At 31.8% G+C, this 24,232-nt stretch overlaps 1 long non-coding RNA gene across 1 annotated transcript in view; it reads left to right on the forward strand.

Annotated features, from left to right (window-relative positions):
• Positions 1-11,414: 11,414 nt before the first annotated feature.
• LOC103592981 overlaps positions 11,415-24,232 on the forward strand; it is an 85,924-nt gene continuing 73,106 nt past the window's right edge. The window contains exon 1 of the long non-coding RNA XR_550701.1: positions 11,415-11,501. This is a non-coding gene — a long non-coding RNA (uncharacterized LOC103592981). The remainder of the gene's footprint in view (positions 11,502-24,232) is intronic.

The following is a 24,232-nucleotide window of genomic DNA, read 5'->3' on the forward strand; positions in this document are numbered from 1 at the left end:
CTTTTTGCTGATAATGAATGAAGATGCCATAAACATTTGTGTAGAAGTCTTTGTATGGACTTATGTTTTCACTTTCTGAGGTAAATATTTAGGAGTGTGATTACTGGGTTAAATGGTAAGTGTATATTTAATTTTATAGGAAGTTGCCAAGCTGTTTTCCAAATTGGCTGTACCACATTATATTTCCACCAACAATGTAAAAAAGATCCAGTTACTCTTTATCCTTGCTAGCCGTGGGATTATTACTTTTAAAATCAGCGATTTTGACGTGTGTGTAGTGGTTCTCAGTATGGTATTCTGATTAGCCATTCTCATAAATGGTTAGTGGCATCTCATTTTAGTTTGCCTTTCTGTAAAGACGAATGATATTGAGCATCTTTTCATGTGCTTCTGTGCCTTCTGTACCTCGTCTTCAGTGAAGCGTTCAAAGCATTTTTGCCTATTTTTTGTCATATATTTTTGTTTTATTGAGTTGTGAAATCTCTTTTAATATTGCAGATATAAGTTCTTTTATTTTTTCTTAATATGTGTGTTGGAAGTCTTTTCTCCCAGTCAGTGGCTTGTCATTTCATTTTCATGAACCGAGATTTTTAAATGTGAAGTCCAGTTTATCATTTCTGTAAAGATCCACGCTTTTTCTGTCTTATCTGAGAAATCTTCCCCTAACCTAGAGTCATAAGGATTTTTCTCTAGTGTTTTCTTCTACAAGTTTTAAAATTTTAACTTTTACATTCATGCCTGTAATGCATTTTGACTGAATAGTCATATATGGTGTGCAGTATGGGTTGAGGTTTTTTGTTTTTTGTTTTTTTTTTCTTCTTCTTTCTTCTTTTCTTTCTTTTTTTTTTTTGCATTAAGATACCCATTTGTTGAAAGGACATCCTTTCTTCATTGAATTACTTTAAGCTCTTTGTCGAAAGTAGGTTGATGATAAATATGTGTGGATTTATTTCTGGATTGTCTATTCTGTTGCATTTGTCTATGTGCATATCAGTATATCAGTCAACAACACCACAGTGTTCATTACTGTAGCTTGATAGTCTCAAATCAATTATCATGATAAATCCAGGTAAGTTGTTTTTAATGATTGTGTTGGTTATTCTAGGTACTCCATATTTCTATATTAAATTTATCATTCTCTTATCAATTTCTACAAAATGTTTTTTTTTAACAAAGATTATGTTGAAACTATAGAAATTGGCATTATAGCAATGTTGAGTCTTCTTGCAAATGATTATGGCATAACTCTGTATTTACTTAGGTTACCTGTGACTTCTTTCATAAATTCTCTCAAGTTTGTAGCATACAAAAATAACTTGCATATATTTTCTTATATGTGTTCCGAACTTTTTTCAAGTTTTTTTTTGATAACATCATAAGTGGTACCTTCTTGAAATTTTCAATTTCCAATTGTTCATTGCTAGTGTGCAGAAATACAATTGATTTTTCTGTATTCTTTTTCTATCCTCAGATCTTGATAAATGCATTTATTAAGTCTACTAGCATTCTATAGATTAATAAGTGTTTTCTACTTAGACAATCGTGTCTTCTGGGAATAAAGACACTTTTATTCCTTCCTTTAGCATCAGTATGCCTTTTATTTCTTTTTCTTGCTTAATTGCACTGACAAGAACTTCCAGTTCAGTCCTGAATAGAAATGATGAGATGGACATCCTTGTTTCGTTTCTCATCTAAAGGGTATTTAGCTGCAACTTTTTCCTATGATATGAATTCCTTTCTTTTACCAGTTTGCTAAGACTTTCTGTCATAAGTAGATATTTGTCAAGTGTCTTTTCTGCATCTATTGAGATTACCATATGGTTTTACTTTTTTAGTTCGTTGATAGGGTGAAATACACTGATTTTCAAAACTTGAGCCAATCTTTCATTCCACTTAACTATGATGTACATAGCATGTGCTTATTACATACTGGTGGATTAAATTTTCTAATTTTTTGTTACGGATTTTTACATGTGTTTTCATGGAATGTATTTGTCTGTAGTTTTATTGTCCTGTAATGGCATTGTCCATCTTTGTTATCAGAGTACTAGTACCTTTGTGAATTTAGCTGGTAAACATTTTCTTTTTTCTCCCATTTTCTGAAAAAGGTTGTCTATAATTGCTATTATTTCTTCCTTAAATATTTGGTAGACTTCACCAGTGTAGCCATGTGTTCTTGGAATTTTTTTGTTGGAAAATTTTTAATGTGAATTTCATTTCTAGAGTACATTTAAGACTACACAAATTACCTATTTTTTTTCTAGAGTGGGCTTTGGATATATATGTCTATCAATTTTTTTTTCCATTTCATTTGTTTTTTATTTATTGAAATTAAGTTGTTTATAATATTCCCTATTATTGTGGAAATATCTATATTGCTTCTAATGATAATCCTCTTTCATTCCTGATGTAACTTACATTTTCTTTCTCCCCTTTGTTTGGTAGTATAGTAAGATGTTTATTTAAAAAAAATTATTTATTGTTTTTCTTTCAATTTCATTCCTTTCAGTTCTTGTCTTTATTATTCCTTTACTTCTGCTCAGATTGGGGTTTACTTATCTGTTTTTTTTTTCTTATTTTTTACAATGGAAGCTAAGATTATTGATTTTAATATTTTATTTATTTCTAACTCAATAATGCAATACTCTAAAATTTCCTCTACTTGCTGTTAATATTCAGGTTGTTCATTTTTAAAGTCTCCAACTATAGTTGTTGACTTGTCCATTGCAGCAATATCAGTTTTTGTTTCATGTTAATATACATAGTAATACTAGATTATTAAATCTTATTGATGAATTTATTTCCTTATCATTATTTATTATTCTACTTTATCTCTGGCAATGTTCTTTGTTGCTATGTCTACATGACCTTTCCCAAATTTCTTTTGATTAATGTTTGCATGGCATATTCTCTGTCCTTTTACTTTTAATCCATTATGTGTTTTTAATAGCTTTATTGACATATAATTCACATACATTGAAATTAACTCATTTAAAGTGTAAATCAAGTGGTTTTTAGTATATTCAAGTTTAATATATTCAAGTTGCAAGTTCTGCAACTATCACCACAACCTAATTTTATGGCATTTTTATCACTCCAAGCAGAAAACACATACCCATGGGCCAGCCCAGTGGCGCACTGCTATAGTGCGCCGCTTAGGAGCGTGGTGGCGCTCCCGCTGAGGGTTCGGATCCCACATACAGACCGGTTCCCTCTCACTGGCTGAGCGAGGTGCGGGAGCAACACCGAGGGTTGCGATCCCGTTGCCGGTCCTGGTCCAGTACGGGGGCGACACTGAGGGTTGCGATCCGTTGTCAGACACGGAAAAAGACAAAAAGGAAAAAAAAAAAAAGAAAACACATACCCATTAGTAGCAACTCCCAATTTTTACCACCAGCAGCAGCTCTCGGCAATCACTAATACACTTTGTGTGTTTTCAGATATTCCTTTTCTGTTTATTCCATATAAGTAGAATCATCCAATATGTGGTATTCTGTGGCTCTTGTCTTTCACTTAGCGTGATGTTTTCAAGGTTTATACATGTTATAGCATGTATCATCAGTACTTCAGTTGCATTGCTGAATATACCTCATTGTGTTTATACATTCAGCAGTTGATGAACAATTGGGTTGTTTCCATTTTTTGGCTAGTATGAATAGTGCTGCTATAAATTTATGAATAATTGTGATCTAATATTTAGTTGTTAAAAAACATTTTATTTTGAAACAATTGTAGATTCACATTGAATTGCGAGAAATAATACAGAGAGATCCTACATGTTCACCCATTTTCCCCAAAGGGTAGCATTTTGCATAACTATGGCACAGTATTACAACTAGGAAATTAGCACTGATACAATCCACTGAACTTATTCAGATATCACCAATTTGGCATGCGATCATTGTGAGTATGTGTGAGTGCATTTAGTTCTGTGAGTTTATCACAAGTGTAGATTCCTGTAACCATTTCTACAGTCAAGATCCAGAGCAATTTCATCACAAGAATCCCTTTAGTTACCCATTTATAGCCAAAGCCATGTCCCACCTCCATACACCCTACTAAAACACGTAGGAAACACTACTCTGTTCTCCATCTTTTTACATTTTTTTGTGGAAGAATGTTATATGCATAGTATTATATAGTATGTAATCTTTGAGACTACTCATAATTTTTTTTTTGTTTCATACATAATTCCCTTGAGATCCATCCAAGTTGTGTGTATCAATAGTCCATTCCTTCTTATTGCCAATTAGTATTTCATGATCGGATGTACTACAGTTTGTTGGACCATTCACCTGTGTGGAGCATTTGGGTTCTTTCAAGTGTTGCCCTGTTATGATTAAACTGGCTTTGAAGATTCACGTACAGATTTTTGTGTGAACATAAGCTATCATTTCTCTGGGATAATGAATGTTCAAGAGTACAATTTCTGGGTTGATGGTAAGTGCAATTTTAGTTTTATAAAAGACTATGATACACTTTTTCAGAGTGGGTGTGCTATTTTACATCTTTACAAGAAATATATGAGTGATCCAGTTTCTATGTTTCTCACATTTGGCAAAGTCATTTTAAAAAAAAAAAAAATTATACATTCTGGTAGGTTTATTATGACATATCATTGTGATTTTAATGTGCATTTCACAAAGGCTAAAAAGATGTAGATATATCTATTCATATACCTATTTTCCATCTGTATATTTTCTTCAGTGAAATGTCTTTTTAGGTCTCTTGCTCATTTTCTGAATGGATTTCTTTAACAGTTGAGTTTGGTAATTCTTTATATACTCTAGATATAAGCTCTTTGTCGAATATGTGATATGTAAATGTTTGCCATTTTGTAGCTTGTCTTTTTATCTTCTTATTCAGGTTCTTCTGCATATACAGCAAAAGTATTTAATTTTGATGAGGCCCAATTTATCAATTTTTCCTTTTATGAATTATGTTTTTCGGTCCTATTCTAAAACTCTTCGCTTAGCTCAAAGTCCCAGAGATTTTCTTCAACATGTTTTTCTAAATGTTTTATAGTTTTACATTTAAATCCATGTTCAGTTCAGAGCTATTTTTTGCTTAAAGTATGAAATTTAGGCTGAGTGCATTTTTTGCCTGTAGTTGTCCAGTTGCACCAGCATCATTTGTGGACAAGGCAATTATTACCTCCTTGAATTGTTTTTATACTTTTGTCAAGAATGAATTGGGAATGGCCATTGGTCTATTTATGGGTTTTGTATTCTCTTCTACTAATCTATGTTTATATCCCTTAATAAATACCTTATGTCTTCATTACTATAGCTATATAGTAATCCTTGACAATTGGATAATGATTACTCCCGTTTCATTCTTCTTTTTTCAAATTGGCCTTAACTACTTAGTTATTCTTGGCCCTGTGCCTTTCCATATTTTAAAAAATAATTTTATTGGAAAATTTTACAAAAATAATTTGTATTAAAAATAATTGTATTAAATATATAGATTGTTTTGAGGAGAATTGAAATCTTTACTATGTTAAGTCTTTCAATTCATGAAAAAGGCTTGTCTTTTCATTTATATATGTCTTTGATTTATTCCATTGCATTTTATAATTTTTAGATGCAGACACAGTGAATAATTTACTAGATCTATATTTAAGTATTTGATTTTCTTCAGAGTAATTGTAAATTGTATTGTGTTTTTTATTTCAATTCCCACATGTTCTCTGTTAATATATATGTGTGATTGATTTTTATATGTTCATCTTGTATCCTGTAACCTGGCCAAACTCACTCATTAGTTCTAGAAGTGTTTTTGTAGATTGCTTAAGATTTTCTATGTAAACAACCATGTCATCTGAAAATAAGGATAGTTTTGTTTCTCCTTTTCCAATCACTATGCCATTTATTTCTTTGTTATGCCTTATTGCATTGGCTAAACTTCCAGCACTGTGTTGAGTAAAAGTAGTGAGTGAAGACATCTTTGATATATTTTGATCTTATTGGGAAAGAATTCCGTAATTCAACATTAAGTTTGAAGTTAACTGCAGGTTTTTTCTATATGTTATTTATCAAATTGAGGAAGTTCTATTTCTAATTTGCTGAGTTTTTTTATTATGAATGGACATTGAATTTTGTTAGTGTTTTTCTGTTACAATTGATTTGAGCATGTGATTTTTCTTCTGTAGCCTGTTGATATGGTGGGTTACATTGACTGATTTTCAAATATTGAGCCAACCTTACGTAACTTGAATAAATCTCACTATGTTATATATAATGTTATGTGTTATATATATATATATATATATGTTATATGTTTTACATATATAACATATATATGTTATATATATAATATCTTCTTTACTATATAAGAATTAATTAATTCTATGTTATAGAATCTAACTGTATTTATGGCTTGCTGATTTCAATTTGGTGATATTAAATTGAGGATTTTTGCATCTAACTTCATGAAAAATATCAGTCTGTAGTTTTCTTTCTTTTTTTTTTTTTAGTACTGACCTTGTCTTTATTGTCAGGGTAATTAGTAACTTCATAAAATGAGAAATGTTCCATTCTCTTCCATTTTCTGAAAAAGAACAGGTTAATTTGTTATTTATTTGTTTAGTAGAATTCTATATTAAAATAATCTAGGACTGGAAATTTTTGACAGCTTTTTAATTACAAGCTTAATTTTTAAATGATTATAATTCAATCTTTCTATTTCATCTTGATAAAATTTTTGTGATTGAATATACACACATTATATCTAAAATATAAGGAGGGATTTTTCTGAAACATGTATTCAGATAAGAAACATGTATCTATTCTATAATAACCAGTTTTTATAAGAGTATAAGTCTAAAAGATAGATCATAGAAATGGATAATAAATGGAAAACCAGAGTGGAATTTCAGATGGCGGTAAGTGTGTGGAGGGTGTGGGAATAGGGGACATGAGAGAAGGAGAGGACAGAAATTTAGTATAGCCACTTCTCTGCTTTGTAAATATTTTATAGCATATGGCTTCTGAATAATTGGACTGTATAGCACAATGTCTAGCTTCTTATTGTTCTTGTTAAAACCATGTAGGCATGTGTCTTGCAGTTCAGTGACTTTTAAATATCTAACCAAGAACACAGTCTGACATCTGTGAAAATAAAACATAACCTAGTCAATGTGGATATCTGTATACTCCATGCACATTTTATTCATGACTTGCACAGTACAGAAGATTAGTGTTTTTAATGCCATCCAATCAACGGATTAATTTATTTGCTAAAATAAATTTCCAACTTATAGTACCTTGCAAAACATAATAAAATGTTTAATGATTTTTTTCTTTTTTAACTGTTTTTTAAAATGCTGGGTTTTGGGGGGGTTGGGGAGGACTAAGAAATGCATTTCTATCCAGACATGAAGGAATAAACAATAAAACAATATTAGTGGTTTCTGAAAGGGTTCTATAGAATACATTCCACTGTATGTTATTTAGTGTTATAGCAAAGCATGGAAAAGAGAGCATATTTGCTGAATAAGTTTAAGAAATTCTGCTTTAAAACATACAAAAACACTACAAGAAGAGTGTATATATACAGAAGAGAAATTCAAAAAATTATTGACCGGTGTACATTCCCCCATCCCTGAGGCATTTTGGTGTCTAATGTTCAGAACGCATTTGAGAAATTTTGTAATAGTATATTACTTCATTTAGTTAGCTTTTTTCATTACCTACAATTTGAAATGTGCTTATGGATTTGGTAAATCCAGTGTGGATCCTGCTCTCAAGTTGTTATGATTTAGAATATGGATAATATAGCAAGATGAAAGCACTGAGTTGTGCCGTGCCATTACTTAAAAGACTTCTCGAATTCTTTGGTACAAATAATTATAGTAGGTGACAAATTTATGACATTTATCACTACCATATTTTTTCAAATTTAATTCTCCTAAAATCCTGTTTTGTAATAAAAGATATGTAATGATAAGTGTGAATATTTAAAGCATAAAATGGAAAAGATATTAAAACAACTGCAATCTCATTTCTAGAGAATTGTTATCATGTTACTGGGTTTTTTTTTTTGTATAAATTTGCTACCATCTGAAATTATCTTTTTTCATTTATTTAACTTCTTTAATTTTCACTTTGTAAGTGCATGGACTTTGTCTTGTTTAGTACTATATTTTCAACCCTTAGCATTAGTGTTTGTCATATAATAAATTCTCAGTAAATAAATGTTGAATTAAAAGATGATTCTTACTGACTTTGCAGTAGAATAAATGAAAACGTACTTACTCAGATAACCACAGTGATTTGATATAGGGATAACAATGAGTTATATTTTGAAAATATCTCCCATTTTTGTGGTGAGAACATCTAAGGTCTACACTCTTACCAAATTTCAAGCATAAAATATATTATTGTTAATTAACTAGATTATGGTAATTGTTTCTCAGTGTATACAGATATCAATGTATCACAGTACACACCAAAAATATGTATAGTTTTTGTGTTAATTATACCTCAATAAAGCTGGATAAAAATTTTTAGAAAAGGAAATATCTTCTTTACTATTTAAGAATTAATTATCTAAATTAATTAGTTTAAGGGAATCTTTCTAGGTGGCATATATTCTCAATTCCCTGTTTCCCAGTTTTTCTGATAACACGTGAAATATGGGGCAGAGATATCTAAATTCATTTACTAGGTTGTGTTATAAGCCACAAACCAAGCCATATGGTGTAGACTGCGTTTAAATAATGAATAACACTAAATGACCACAATCTGCAAAGCTCATGTTGCTCCCCTATTACCCAGGACTATACATTTCTTCTCTGGTGGCAAAGGGGTGTGGTGGTGCAAGTGCTTTTTAAGTTCAGTGTCTTCACTTATCTAAATTTCCCCTTCATATGCTGAAGCGTCAAAGTTGTCAGGCATATCCTCTAAGGCCCATCCCTGTAGACTGCCATTATTTGCTCCACCCCATGCATGTTATGTCTGCAGCTGTACTTTCTTTGGTTTTACCCTCCTAGATTCCTAAAGGTGAATTCAAGTTGCAAATTACAGTTGCACAGAAGCTATTATTTATCTTTGCTATACTCATATTGCTGAAATTATCTTTGATGTCCCTGGAAAAGAGGAGAAGTTTATCCTTTTTATTGCCTGTTTCATCCTCTTTCACTTTTAAAATGATCTTGTGGAGTTACTTCCCATTTATTGGATCTTTTAAGGGTCTATGTCCAAACTGTATGTTTCACTGTATTACAATTATCCATGTATTACAGTCTCATTGCATTTGAAAATGTGTGCAGCTTGTCAAAAATAATTTAAACTTTTCTTCATAGATTATATATGCTCATCAGATCAGGGAATTGAACAGAACCAAATTGTAAATCAAAATCTGGCATGAAACATGTTACTTTATTGAAAATACTTGAACAAAACCCAAATATTTTTTTCACTGAATTGCTATTTGAGCCATACCAACCAACAAACAAGAGTAAACATAACTGGATATTTTCTGAAAGTAAATGAGATAAAATTTTAAAACATGAGTCTTAAAATTATACAGGTGTATTATATATCTTTAGTTACTAAATTCGGTCATGAAAAAATCAGCTGGCTGGACCAATAAACAGTCACTCTTATGGAAAAAGAAAATAAGGGATTAAAAGGAAAAAGTTAAAGAAAATGCATTCCAAACCAAGAATAGAAATGAAAAATATATGGGATGGAGTCCAATTTGTTCATGTCAGAAGCCAACATTTTATACACCATTGAACATAATGATACAAAGGTGAATTTAAATTTTAATGGTCAGGCGGTTATCCTCTAAAAGTAGTGGCTACCTCCCAAACATCCTAGGAAAGGTGAATTTTCAGGGGTAAGTGGGGTTGGTGTTGGATAGAGGGTCCTTATATCACCATGCATGCACCTCACCACTGATTACGTGTACAATTACAGATTTTCCATTTTCTTCTACTAGTTCCCTAGCATGATTGACTGCTAAGCACTGAGGCAGGCGGTTATCCTCTAAAAGTAGTGGCTACCTCCCAAACATCCTAGGAAAGGTGAGTTTTCAGGGGTAAGTGGGGTTGGTGTTGGATAGAGGGTCCTTATATCACCATGCATGCACCTCACCACTGATTACGTGTATAATTACAGATTTTCCATTTTCTTCTACTAGTTCCCTAGCATGATTGACTGCTAAGCACTGAGAGAACAATTGTTAGCTACAAACTAATAAATCAGTTATCTATTTTGCCTTCTGAAGAATAAAAGTTTGAGCTTTGAAAAATGGTAAAGACATGCCATATGCTGGTTATTAGTAAAACTTACTCAAAAAATCTCCTTCACTACATCTTGCTTTTGAGATTCTTTTATTGTGATTTTATATCACACATTTAGAATTTCAATAGTTAGATATATAGTGGAAGTATATGTGGGTAGTGTTCATTTATAGAATGAAATCAGAAAAATTGCTTTGTTGGAAATCTTCAAAATATTATAAAGCAAGCGTAACTTCATATATTAATCATGAACAATATCTGGGGCATGGTTTCAATATTTTCTTTAAGTGACTTGTTTTAATGGGATTATGAAATAGTTTCTTTGTGGCTAAATATGTGAAGGCTAAATACATATTCAAAATATAATCTGTTTTCTGCCCATACATTGGATCAGGCCTCTAATGCGTTATAGTCATATATATTATAATGAAAGTAATCATAAAAATTGATAGTGTTATGAAATTACATAAAATAGTGCTTGTTCTATGAAAATAAATTTTGATATTTGCCACCCAGTGTGAAACATTGAAAATATGTTGGGTGGGTAGCAGGAAGTATAAGAAAATAATTGGACCATCTCACTCAGAAAATAAGGATATCAATTTCTTTGAAAACTTCCTATTTTGTAACTATATTGTTTCAATACATACATGGGGAACACAATGACGAGCAACATCAGCTCAATATCTATTAGATTTATTATTATCAATGCAGTAAATAGTATTATGAGTGCAATAAATAAATTTGGGTGAATAAAAAACCATTTGCAGTTGGAGTTTTGCAGTTGACTTTATTAATATATGCCACCTAATTGGAGTTTGTAATAGGACTGTTTGGAATGTGTTTAGAATAGGACTATTCTGATTGTCTTTTTAGTGCCTAAAATAATGATTTAATTTCTGCTTAAAATGTTGACAATGTCATGAATGTTGTTTTCAGGTAGATACTTTCTTGGTCCCAATTCAGAGACTGAATGTTTACTGCTGAAAAGCTTTTTAAATGTTCTTGTTGTTGTTTTCATAATTCAGGTTATCTGGAATGAATATACCACCACCAATTATCAGCAACAAAAACTGCTGAATGTTTACTGCTGAAAAGCTTTTTAAATGTTCTTGTTGTTGTTTTTCATAATTCAGGTTATCTGGAATGAATATACCACCACCAATTATCAGCAACAAAAACTGGCTCAGACTGCATTTTGTTACAGACAGCAATCACCGATTTCGTGGATTTAGTGCTCCATATCAAGGTATATTTAATACATACTTCTGCCTCTTTTGATGTATAAAATGATTTTGGTATATAGAAATGCATTTTTTATTGAAGAAAAATAGCTTTAGCATTTATAAATGGTAATTTGAATAGAAAATAATGGTCATTCTCTTGATAAGGCAATAATGCAATCATAACCAAATTACAGTATTAAAGTTAGTTGATTTTTATAGCACAGTATTCAGTATAAAGAATATTATGACTTCTAGAAGATGGCATGTAACATATGTAATATTTAGCTTTAATAAAGTGCTTTAGCAATTGGACATGCTACCTAAAGCTGTACCACAAAACACTGCAGAAAACCTTCAGTTGTTAATAGGATTTTCTTCAATTGAGATCCATTTCCATATGCAGTGTATTTGTTATTGCTAGTTTAATTAACCTTGTTAGGATTATTATCTACCAATTTTATTAATGAGCATAATTTTATAATTTTATAATTTTAAATAAGTAGGATATAATACTTGATGCATTAATTTGAAAACACTCTTTGGGACAAGATTATTATGAAGATGAAGTGCTAATGAAAATATAGCTTCTACAATGATCATATTTTCAGACTACTTAAGTAAATATTCATTTCATTCTCAGTAGTGTATCAGCTACTGTTCAGGGAATAGTGAGCATTGATTGCCACAGTTACATTTTTCCATTTATCTATTTTTTTTTAATACTTTCCTCTTTAGTAGTATTGGGTCCTAACCACTTTGCAGATTTAATATGGTGACTTTATGCAGCTTATATTTAGTACCCAAAATAGCATTACAACCATATGTTGTATTCAGGAATACAAATTTCAACAATTAGTACATGTTTTTTAGACCAGTAACCTCTCTGCAGTGGTTCTATCAGTAAGATTTATCTAGATAACAGCAACAGATTAATTTTTTTTTAATACTTTCCTCTTTAGTAGTATTGGGTCCTAACCACTTTGCAGATTTAATATGGTGACTTTATACGGCTTATATTTAGTATCCAAAATAGCATTACAACCATATGTTGTATTCAGGAATACAAATTTCAACAATTAGTACATGTTTTTAGACCAGTAACCTCTCTGCAGTGGTTCTATCAGTAAGATTTATCTAGATAACAGCAACAGATTAATATGTGACTTTTAATTTGACTTTCATAATAGTACATTGGGTATCACCATAATAAAAATCCTTAGGAGAGTAACTTGAAATAGTGGATTTTAGATAAAATCCACTTTAGAAAATGTACAATAATTTCTATATGTAATATAGTAAATCGAAATGGAAACATGAATGCAAATATGCTTTTAAAGCTTTTTAAAAAAATTATTAACATTTCTAATAATAAAAAACTATCCATCATAAAACACTATATTTTAAAATTAAAAAGTAAATATCCATAGAAAAAAATATTTTTATATATTTTATTAAAAATAGCTTTCTAAGCATGGAAATTTGAATTTTACCAATTTAAGCCAGTGTCACTAAATTTTAAGAAATAGGGAACTATTTTTGTTAAAAAGAAATAATTATTGAGAAACTTCTTTATCCCTAGGCAGACCCCTTGCCTTGTGGAGTTTATCAGCATGAGTTATATTTATGATTCCAAGGTTGGGGTAGGTGAGTGTAACATTAAAAACAACAAAAAAATTGGTTCAAATACTTTAGGTGTACTTTACTATCATGAGAGTGTTGGACATGAACAAATATGAGCAGGTTACTTTTCTGGTAGATACTGAATGGAGCATTGTTAGTACTACTCAATAAGTATTCAATGAATAAACTTTTGCCATATTAAAGTAAGTTTTATTTAATTTTCAGTAAGTATACTCTGGGGAAATTCACAAACAGTATATTTGAATACTTACATCAAAATATCTTTTTTTGTACATAGACAAACTTCATTATTTAAAGCTTATGAAGTAAACTATTTTAACTTAATGAATTGTGGGAAAATAGAAATTTAAGTTTCGTTGGTGCATAATGTTTAAGATTAATTTCTAATATTATATTTTGTTTTCTTTCCTTTTCATTTCAATATTATGTATTTCACCTTTCTCTGTTTCCTATGATTCTAAATAATTACTTTCACCTGAAAATTCTTTTATAAAAAAATTTTGTTGTGGGGCAAAAATAGAAAAAAATATTTACTTCTTTCTATATAGACTTGTCTGGTTTATGAGATTCATCCTCTTGATTAGTATAATGTCTACTCAAATAGCAGAGACAATCAAAAGGTTTTTAATAGATTGTCTAAATAATCATCAGTCTATCTAAAGCAGCCATTAAAATCTTCATAATAGCATTTCTTCTGTGTTAATGAATTTTTCAGTCAAGCCAATGTAAAATTAAAGGCCTTTTATGATATTAATCAGTAATGATATTAGAGTTAAATTCTTCAATAAATAACTATGTTTATTTTTGAATTTCTAATTTGCAAACTCTACAAATTTTATTTAAAATCTAACTCAATAATACTGGAAAAAAATAAATGTAAAGAGAGAGTTTTAGATATTGCAATATTGAAAATAAAAATTTTGACTATATTTTTTAAAAATACTAGCTTTTTTTTTATTTTTTTTATTTTTTTCCTTTTTTGTCTTTTTTCGTGTCCGGCAACGGATCGCAACCCTCAGTGTCGCGCCGTACCGGACCGGGACCGGCCACGGGATCGCAACCCTCGGTGTTGCTCCCACACCTCGCTCAGCCAGTGAGCGGGAACCGGTCTGTATGTGGGATCCGAACCCTCGGTGGGAGCGCCACCACGCTCCTAAGCGGCGCACTGTAGCATGCGCCACCAGGCCGGCCCTAAAAATACTAGCTTTTATAAAAATTCAATTTCTTAAAATTTACTTGCCAATCTTCTTTTAAATATTAATTTATTTTTTTTGTTGAAGCATAATTAATTATACAGCATTGACTACCATCACCTGTGTATATGTGATGATTGAATCAATATTATTAGCACATTCATTGTTACAAATTGTAATTATTCTTTGTGCCCCTTACCCAATCTCTCCCTAACCCTCCTCTCCCTCCCCTTCTCCCACCTCTAGTAACCACAGATTATCTACCGTCCAAAATTCTTTTCATAAGTTGTAGATGTGTTTGACAGTAAGCTGGCTAATTATTATTTCATTTTAAATTTACCTGAAATAGAAATTCCACTGTGACACACACCCTACTAAACTGAGCAAAGTATTCTGCATCAGAAACAGTGCTATTGATTTCCATTCCTCTGGGGAAATCATCAAATCGAAGGTATACCTGTTTTCCAATGTTCATTGCAGCACTATTTACAATAGCTAAGAGTTGGAACCAGCTCAAATGTCCATCATCGGATGAGTGGATACGGAAAATGCGGTGTATCTACACAATGGAATACCACTCTGCTATAAAAAAGAATGAAATACTGCCATTTGCAACAACTTGATGGACCTAGAGAGAATTATATTAAGTGAAATGAGTTAGGCACAGAAAGAGAAATATCACATGTTCTCACTTATTTGTGGGAGCTAAAAATAAATAAATAAATGCACAAACAACCTGGGGGTGGGGAGGAAAGAAGACACAACAATCACAAATCCTTGAAGTTGGTATGACAAGCAAACAGAAAGGAGATTGTTGGGAGGGAGAGGGGGAGGCAGGAGGGAGGGAGGTTTTGGCAATGGCCACAGTAGTCAACCACATTGTATACTGACAAATTAAAATTTAAAAAATAGAAAATATATTTAAGTTATTAGATAAATGCATTGTGATTGTTAGCCTTAATTGGAAATAATGAGTAAAGCATATTGTTAGAGTTAAAAAAAAAAAATTAAAGAAACAACGCTAGTGATTCATTTTCACTTAACTCTAGTCAAATGTAAAAATTCTAGTAAAACATTTTATTTTGCCAAACATTTTAACATTTATGAATTAAAAATTAAGCCATGTGACTACATTTAGAGTTGCAATATGTAAAATGAGGTTTTAGAAATAAAGAATAATATTAGGAATAATATTGATTATTTCTTTTATTTTGCCTAGTTTTTTTATAGTCCATTTCATTCTGGTTATGAGTTAATAATATGTACTAACACTGAGATTACCCAAATTATTGGTTAACATTATTCACGAGGAAAGGGTAGTTGTGGAAATCCTAAATTCAGATTCTGATACATTCTGGTTATGAGTTAATAATATGTACTAACACTGAGATTACCCAAATAATTGGTTAACATTATTCACGAGGAAAGGGTAGTTGTGGAAATCCTAAATTCAGATTCTGATAAAGAGACTCAGTTAAAATCAGGTAATAATGGGTGTTGGGGGAAAGTATGCAGGAAAGTGTAAAGAAAAGGAGTGAATGTACTTAAGAAATAGTCACAGAATTCAGCATTTTAAAGATTAGGTAGAGATTCTCTTATAAAATTTTCAATATTTTTTAAGGAATTGAATCAATGTCCTTAGCGTTGATATGAGAGTGACTCCCAGATATAATCAAAAGGAAAATATCATGATACTTTGTTTAAAAAAACAACAAAACTGTAATACTTACATTTGCTAAGTGTTCTTTCTAAAATTTTTTAAATTCTGTATTTTTATGGTATGCAATTTGTTGTTTCAATACATGCACATATTGCATAATAATCCAATTAGAATAGTTAGCTTATATATCACCTAAACATTTACCATTTCTTTATGGTTATAACACTCAAGGTCCTCCTTTCTGGATATCTTGAAATATGCAATATTCAATAAATAAAAATGCAATAAATATGCACATTTATCATGGATCAGTTAAAAAAAAAATAAATGAAAAGGCAGTAGAATAGTGGTTACCAGAGGCTGGCAAGGGGAGGGGAAAAGAGGGAGATGGGGAGAGACTGGTAAAAGGATACAAAGTTACAAAGTTACAGTTAGATAGGAAGAATGAGTCTGGTGTGCTAGAGTGACTTTACGGAGTATGATGTGATATTTGGGTACATTTATATAATGTGCAATATCAGGGTATTTAGCATAACCATCACCTCAAACATTTGTCACCTATTTGTGTTGGGAACATTCCAAATCCTGTTAATTAGCTACTTGAAATTGTAATTTGTGGTTGACTGTAGTCTCCCTATATTGCTATACAACACTAGATCTTATTCTTCCTATCTCTCTACAATTTTGTATCCATTGACCACCCTCTCCCTATCTCCCCTCCCTTTACCAGTTCTACTCTCTGCTTCTTTGAGATCAACTTTTTTAGCCTCCAGATATGAATGAGAACATGTGTTACTTATCTTTCTGCATCTGGCTTATATCATTTACTTTAATCTTCTCCAAGCTCACCCACGTTGTTGTGAGGGCAGGATTTCATTCTCTTATACGGCCGAATAATATTCCATTGTGTATATGTATATACACTGCATTTTCTTCATCCTGTCATACACTGATGGACATTAGGTTGTTTCCAAATCTAGTCTATTATGAAAAGAGCTGCAATAAACATGAGAGTGCAGGTATCCCTTTGACATGTTGATTTCCTCTTCTTTGGGTATTTACACAATAGGGGATTGCTGGATTGAATGGTAGTTGCTTGAGAAACTTCCATGCTATTTTCCATAATGGCTGTACTAATTTGCTTTCCCACCAACAATGTATAAGAGTTCCCCTTTCTCCATACCCTAGCCAGCATTTGTTATTTTCTGTCATTTTTGATAGTAGCAATTCTAACTCGTGTGAGATGATATTTCATCGTGGTTTTGATTTGCATTTCTCTGCTGGTTAGTGGTGTTGAGCATTTTTTCATATACCTCTTGGCCATTAATGTGTCTTCTTTTTAGATATTCCTATTCAGGTCCTTTGCCCATTGTTAAAAATCAGACCATGGCTTTTTTACTATTGAGTTATTTAAGTTCCCTGTATATCCTGTGTATTAATCTCTTATTGGATGAATCATTTGGAAATATTTTCTCCCATTCTGTAGGTTGTTTCTTTGCTCTCTTGGTTGTTTCCTTTGCTGTGCAAAAGCTGTTTCATTTAATATAATCCCATTTGTTTGTTCATCTCTTATTGGATGAATCATTTGGAAATATTTTCTCCCATTCTGTAGGTTGTTTCTTTGTTCTCTTGGTTGTTTCCTTTGCTGTGCAAAAGCTGTTTCATTTAATATAATCCCATTTGTTTGTTTTTATTTTGTTGCCTGTGCTTTTGAAGTCTTATACATAAAATTTTAGCCCAGTCTTATGTCCTGAAGTGTCTCTCCTGTTTTCTTCTAGAAGTTTTATAATTTTTTCTTCTAGAAGTTGTATAACATTTAAGTCTTTAATCCACTTGGAGTTTATTTTTATATATGATGAGAGATAGGGGTGTAGTTTCATTCTTCTGCATATCTATCTCCAGTTTTCTCAGCACCATTTATTAAAGAGACTATCCTATCCCCGATGTATGTTCTTGGTTCCTTTGTTGAAAATCAGTTAGTTGTAGGTACATGGATTTATTTCTGGATTCTCTATTCTGTTTCATTTGTCAATGTGTCTGTTTTTGTGCCAGTACTGTACTGCTTTGTTTACTATAGCTTTGTAGCAGTATTTGATATCAGGGAGTGTGATGTCTCCTGCTTTGTTCTTTTTGCCAAGGATTGCTTTGGCTATTTAGGACCTTTTGTTGTTTCATATAAATTTTTAGGTTGTTTTTGTCTATTTTTGTGAAGTGTGTCATTGGTAGTTTGATGAGGATTGCATTGAATCTGTGTATTGCTTTGGGGAGTATGGTCATTTTGACAATAGTGATTCTTACAATTCGTGAGTATGGGATGTCTTTCCACTTTTTTGTCTTTAATTTCTGTAATTGGTGTTTTGTAGTTTTTCTTGTAGATATCATTTACCTCCTTGTTTAAATTTATTTCTAGGTGTTTTTGTTTTTGTTGTTGTTGTTGCTATTGTAAATGTGATTCCTTTCTTGATTTCTTTTTCTGCTAGTTCATTGTTGGTTTACAGGAATGCTACTGATATTTGGATTTTAATTTTGTATTCTGCCACTTTATTCAATTTGCTTATCAGGTCTAGGAGATTTTGGTACAATGTTTAGGTTTTTCTCTCTATAAAATCATGTCATCATCAAACAGCAACAATTTGAGTTCCTACTTTCCAGTTTGGATGCCCTTTATTTCTTTCTTTTGCCTAATTTCTCTGGCTAGGACTTCTAGTACTGTGTTGTATAAAAGTGGTGAGAGTGGGCATCCTTGTGTTGTTCCAATTTTAGTAGGAAAGATTTCAGCTTTTCCCTGTTCAGTACCATGTTAGCTGTGGGCTTGTCACATATAGCCTTTATTGTATTAAGATACTTACCTTCTACACCTATCTTATTGAGAGTTTTTATCATAAAATGATGTTGAATTTTATCAAATGCTTTTCTGCATCTATCAAGATGATCATATGATTTTTTTTTCTTTTGTTTTGTTGACAAGATGTATTGTGCTTATTCATTTGCATGTGTTGAATTATCATTTTCTATCCCTAAGATAAATCTCGTTTGATCATTGTGTGTTATCTTTTTGATGTGCTGTTGGATTCATCTTGCTAGCATTTCATTGAGGATTTTTGCATCTATGTTAATCAGGGATATTGGCCTGTAGACTTCTTTTTTATTGTGTCCTTTTGGTATCAAGGTAACACTGGCCTTGTAGTATGAGTTTGGAAGAATTCCTTTCATTTCAGTTTTTTGAAATAGTTTAATAGGTATTGGTATTAGTTCTTATTAAATGTTTGGTAGAATTCAGTAATAAAGCCATCTGGTCCTGGTCTTTTCTTTTTTATTTTTATTACTGATTCAATCTCATTATTTGCTATTTATCTTTTCAGCTTTTCTATTTCTTCTTGGTTTAATCTTGACAGGTCACATATGTCCATGAATTTAGTCATTTCCCCTAGGTTTTCAAATTTATTGGCATATAGTTGTTCATAATAGTCTCTAATGACTCTTTGTATTTTGGTAGTATGAATTGTAATGTCTTCTTTTGCATTTATGATTTTTTGGGGTCTTTTCTCTTTTTTTCTTGGTTGGCATGGCTAATGTTGTGTCGATTTTGTCTTTTCAAAAATAAACTTTTTGTTTCATTGATCCTTTGCATTGTATTTTATTCTTAATTTTATTTATTTTTGCTCTAATGTTTATTATTCTTTTCTTTTACTTATTCTGGATTTGGTTTGTTCTTGCTTTTATAGTTCCTTGAGATGCATTGTTAGGTTGTTTATTTCAAATATTTCGAAAACTTTCTTCTTAGTACTGCCTTGGCTATTTCCTCTAGATTTTGGTATGCTGTGTTTCTGTCTTCATTTGATTTGAGAAAAGTTTTCATTTTCTCCTTAATTTCTTCTTTGACTCATTGGTTGTTCAGGAGCATGTTGTTTAGTTTCCATGTATTTGTGTAGTTTCAAAAGTTCATCTTGTTATTGATTTCTAGTTTTATTCCATTACGGTCAGAAAAAATACTTCATATGATTGCGGTTTTTTTAAACTTTTTGAGATTTATTTTGTGGCCTAACATATGGTCAGTTGTGAAGAATGTTCCATATGCTGATGAAAAGAATGTGTATTCTGTAGCTGTTGGATGAAAATGCTCTGTAAATGTTCCTTAGATTGATTTAGTCTATGGTGTCATTTAAATTCAATGTTATCTTGTTGATTTTCTGTCTCAAGGATCTGTCCAGTGCTGAGAGTGGGTTTTAAGTCCCCAGCTATTATTCTGTTAGTGTTTATATCTTCCTTTAGATCTTATCATATTTGATCTGGTGATCTGGTGGTGGGTGCATATATATTTATAATTGTTATATCCTCTTGCTATAGTGATCCCTTTATCATTAGTAATGTCATCTCATACTTTAGATTTTGGCTTAAAGTCTGTTTTATCTGATGTAAGTATAGGTATTCCTGCTCACTTTTGCTTTTGATTTGCATGGAATATATTTTTTCATCCCTTCACTTTTCGTCTGTGTGTCTTTGCAGATAAGGTGTGTTTCTTGTAGGCAGTATATGGATGGGTCATTTAAAAAATCCAGTCAGCCAGTCTATGTCTTTTAATCAGGATATTTGATTCACTTACATTAAGGTTATAATTGATATATGAATCCTGTCAGTTTTTTGGTGTTTTCTGATTGTTTTGAGTATCCTTTGTTCCTTTCTTCCTCTCTTATTGTTTATACTTTTGGTTTGGTGGCTTTCTGTGTTTAAAATATTTGATTTATTTTCTCTTTTTAATTTTTATATCTACTCTAACAGTAAGTTTTATATTTTTAGGTGTTTTAATGATGGCTGTTATCCTTCTTTCTCTTCTAGAGGGAGGACTTGCTAACCTGTACTTTTTAACCCTTTATTTATATACTTGAAAATGCCAAAGGCAAATTATGGTAACCTCATCTTACAATCTCTCAGAATTTGTGAGAATCCAGAAATAACTCAGTAAAATGATTGTGATTTAGACTATTTTCTTCAAAGCAACTCCTATGAATAAGAGATAATCTACCAATATAAAGTCGTAATATAGATACTATTTTGTAAAGTGTGTAATTGACTCATATGTAGCATTTGGCAACTGTAAAGCTGAAAAAATAATAGATCATTTTGTGTTACTTTTTTATTTGTCTCTCCCATTCCTGCTGATGATCAAATAAACTTAAAATTTGCTAATCTCTTCTAGAATAAAAGTCTCTGCATTTACTCAGCTTCTTCGGGGTAAATATTCAAACTTTCAGGGTTAAGATTACCTTTTCCTTCCCTTTTCAAGAAAGTTCTAGATATAAGTAGTAGCCTATGGGTCTTAATAGTGATGGGATGCAGCCAATTTGTCCATGTATCAACCTTTGTTCTCACTCATGAATATTAGCTGGTTTTACTATAGATGTCACTTCTTGGTAACTGAGAATACTTCCGGCATGCACTGGTGTTGTGCACAAGGCAACTTGTGGTCTATTCTTTTAGTATGATCAGTTTTTCACTGTGTATTCATGACACCTTCTGCTGGATCTTTTATCCACTTCTTAGCTAAAGTTTTTTAAGCCAGATTTTTTACTGTAAATTCACTTTTGCCCTTACCACAGCAGCCCCACAGCAGGGCCCTGCTTATCTGTAAGTCATTTGCATTTATCAGCCACCCAATATTTATCCACCAATAAAGTATGAATTAACAAGTAGGTTGTCACATATTACTCTAGTCTGCTGCTTTACTCTGCTGAATGAGTGCATATCTTTAAGGAGCTTATGTTTCTCCATAAGGCAGTGCTGTAAGATTTCAGAAGAAATTCCTTTCACAAGTGGAGTTTAATGGGTTGATACAAGTGTGTGAGCCCTGCCTCACTAATCCCCATCCTCCATGAGAGTTTTTACACAATGGTGCTGCTTAGACTTCTTGCTTCTGTCAGATGATGGGAGAGTTTTTCTTTTGCCATGTCTTGAGTTCTCGCTAATCATGACTTTTTGTAAAGTTCTGTTAACTAAGTCTTCCAAGCTTGCTTCTTGATCTGAAAAAGGAAATATTTGAAATTTATATATTCCAAAATCTCTCTCACCATACCCTGACTCACCATACTAACATCTGGATGTGGACTTTAAAAAATGAAATTTTCATTCAAAGTTGTACAAGAACTCTCCCAAAGCAGAGGAATCCAGGAGACTAAGAGTAGAAGAATGATGAAAGTCCACAAGGTCAAGATCATCTCAACTAATCACAATTAGCACTTTCGACTAACATCTGGATGTGGACTTTAAAAAATGAAATTTTCATTCAAAGTTGTACAAGAACTCTCCCAAAGCAGAGGAATCTAAGGGACTAAGAATAGAAGAATGATGAAAGTCCACAAGGTCAAGATCATCTCAACTAATCACAATTAGCACTTTCCTTTCAGTGGACATGATTTTTATCAAGTATTTAAATTATTATAGCATAATTAATCTGTGAATAATACTTCTTTAGTCTTTCATCTGTATATATTTCTTGTCTTTTAAAGTATATCTGGCAAATTATAAAAATTGCTATCATTTTACAGTAGTACCTCATGGAACTTCAGTTTTGCTTCATTTAATATTCATTTGTATATGAATATACATGACACAGTTTTACTTACATTAAGAAGTCTTAAATGATGATGTTTATTGTCTAGTGAGAGCAATTTTGTTACATCACCTAGGGATGAGCACATAACAAAAGGTAATTGAATAAGATGATGTTTAATAAACAAAATTCAATGCCTTATGCATTCTGTTGAGATGACAAATATATTGAATAAGTAATTTTGTGTTTAGTAATGATCCAATAATTGCACAAACCTACATTCACCAAAAGGTTTCAATCAGGTACAGCAAGTACAAACAATCAAACACAACTATAAATGTTTGATCCCTCCATGCTGGTGTGAAAATTGGGACTTTAGACAATAAGCCTTTTGTATCTTACTTACATTTACCAATGTATCTTACTTACATTTGCTTGCATTTTACCAAGCTATTTGAAAATAGCATCAAGAAATTAAAATTCCTAGATTTTTTAATTCAAAATCACAAATATCCAGAAGATAGCTAAAAACAATTTAGAAACAATTTGTTCAAATGATAAAGATATTTCTAACTCACAGTTTTCCATAAGTTGAAAATTGGATGGTGATGGAGGGTTGCACAGGGGTCAGTTTTGTAGCCGAAAAAGTTTGGAAACACTGGGTTAAACAAGTTTAAACAGAATTATTTCATTTATGAAATTAAGCTTTTGCTGGTTTTTTTTTTTTTTTTCTTTCTTTCTTTTAGCTTATTTTGAAACCTCAGGATACATTTTGGGAAATTATGCTATATGGTATTATAGAAAACATTAACTTTTTCTGGCAATAGATTTCTTATTACTTAGGCTTATCTCTCCTTCAATTACTGAATTAACTCAAATTATAAATGATGCAAGCAAATTGCTAATGCTATTTATTGAAAGTAAAACCATTTTTAGATTAAAGCCCCCATTTGAGATGCATTATGGCACATTTATTTATTTATAATTTACCCAATTTTATTCATTTTACATCCAATTTTGTCCAACAAAAGTATCACTGAGTTCTTACTGTGTATCAGAGACTGTTCTAGGCTATGCAGATGAAGACTGATATTTCACAAGCCCTGACTTCAGTGTGTTTTCTGTCTAGAATATGAAAAGATAAATGAATAGTCAATGAACAGAAAAATAATTTATAAAGTATTATAATTTTAAAAACATGAGATCATGTGGGGAGTGACTAGCATTCCTGGTCCAGGAAAGTTTTCAGAATAACTGACACCTGATTTGAGTCTTGAAGAATGAAGAGTATTTTGAGATTAGAAGGGGGGTATGATAGCTATTGCATTAGTCCATTTCTGTTGCTTATAATAAATACATGAAAACAGACAATTTGTAAGAAAATGAAAATTACTGTTTACAGTTTCAGAGGCTAGATGTTCAAAGTCCAGGGAACACTTCTGGTGAGGGTTCTCTTTGGTGGTGGCATTACAGCAATCAGCAGTTCTAGAATGGCAGAAAAATGCCAGAGCAGAGAAAGACTAACCTCTCATATGCTCTTCTTTCAAAACCCTCAGGGGCCGAGCCCGTGGCGCACTCGGGAGAGTGCAGCGCTGGGAGAGTGCAGCGCTGGGAGTGCAGCAGCGCTCCTGCCGCGGGTTAGGATCCTATACAGGGATGACCGGTGTGCTCACAGCACTCACTGGCTGAGCGCGGTGTGGCCGGTCTCAAAAA

The sequence above is a fragment of the Galeopterus variegatus genome, unplaced genomic scaffold (genome assembly GCF_000696425.1).
Source record: "Galeopterus variegatus unplaced genomic scaffold, G_variegatus-3.0.2 Scaffold1253, whole genome shotgun sequence".
Classification (NCBI taxonomy): domain Eukaryota; kingdom Metazoa; phylum Chordata; class Mammalia; order Dermoptera; family Cynocephalidae; genus Galeopterus; species Galeopterus variegatus.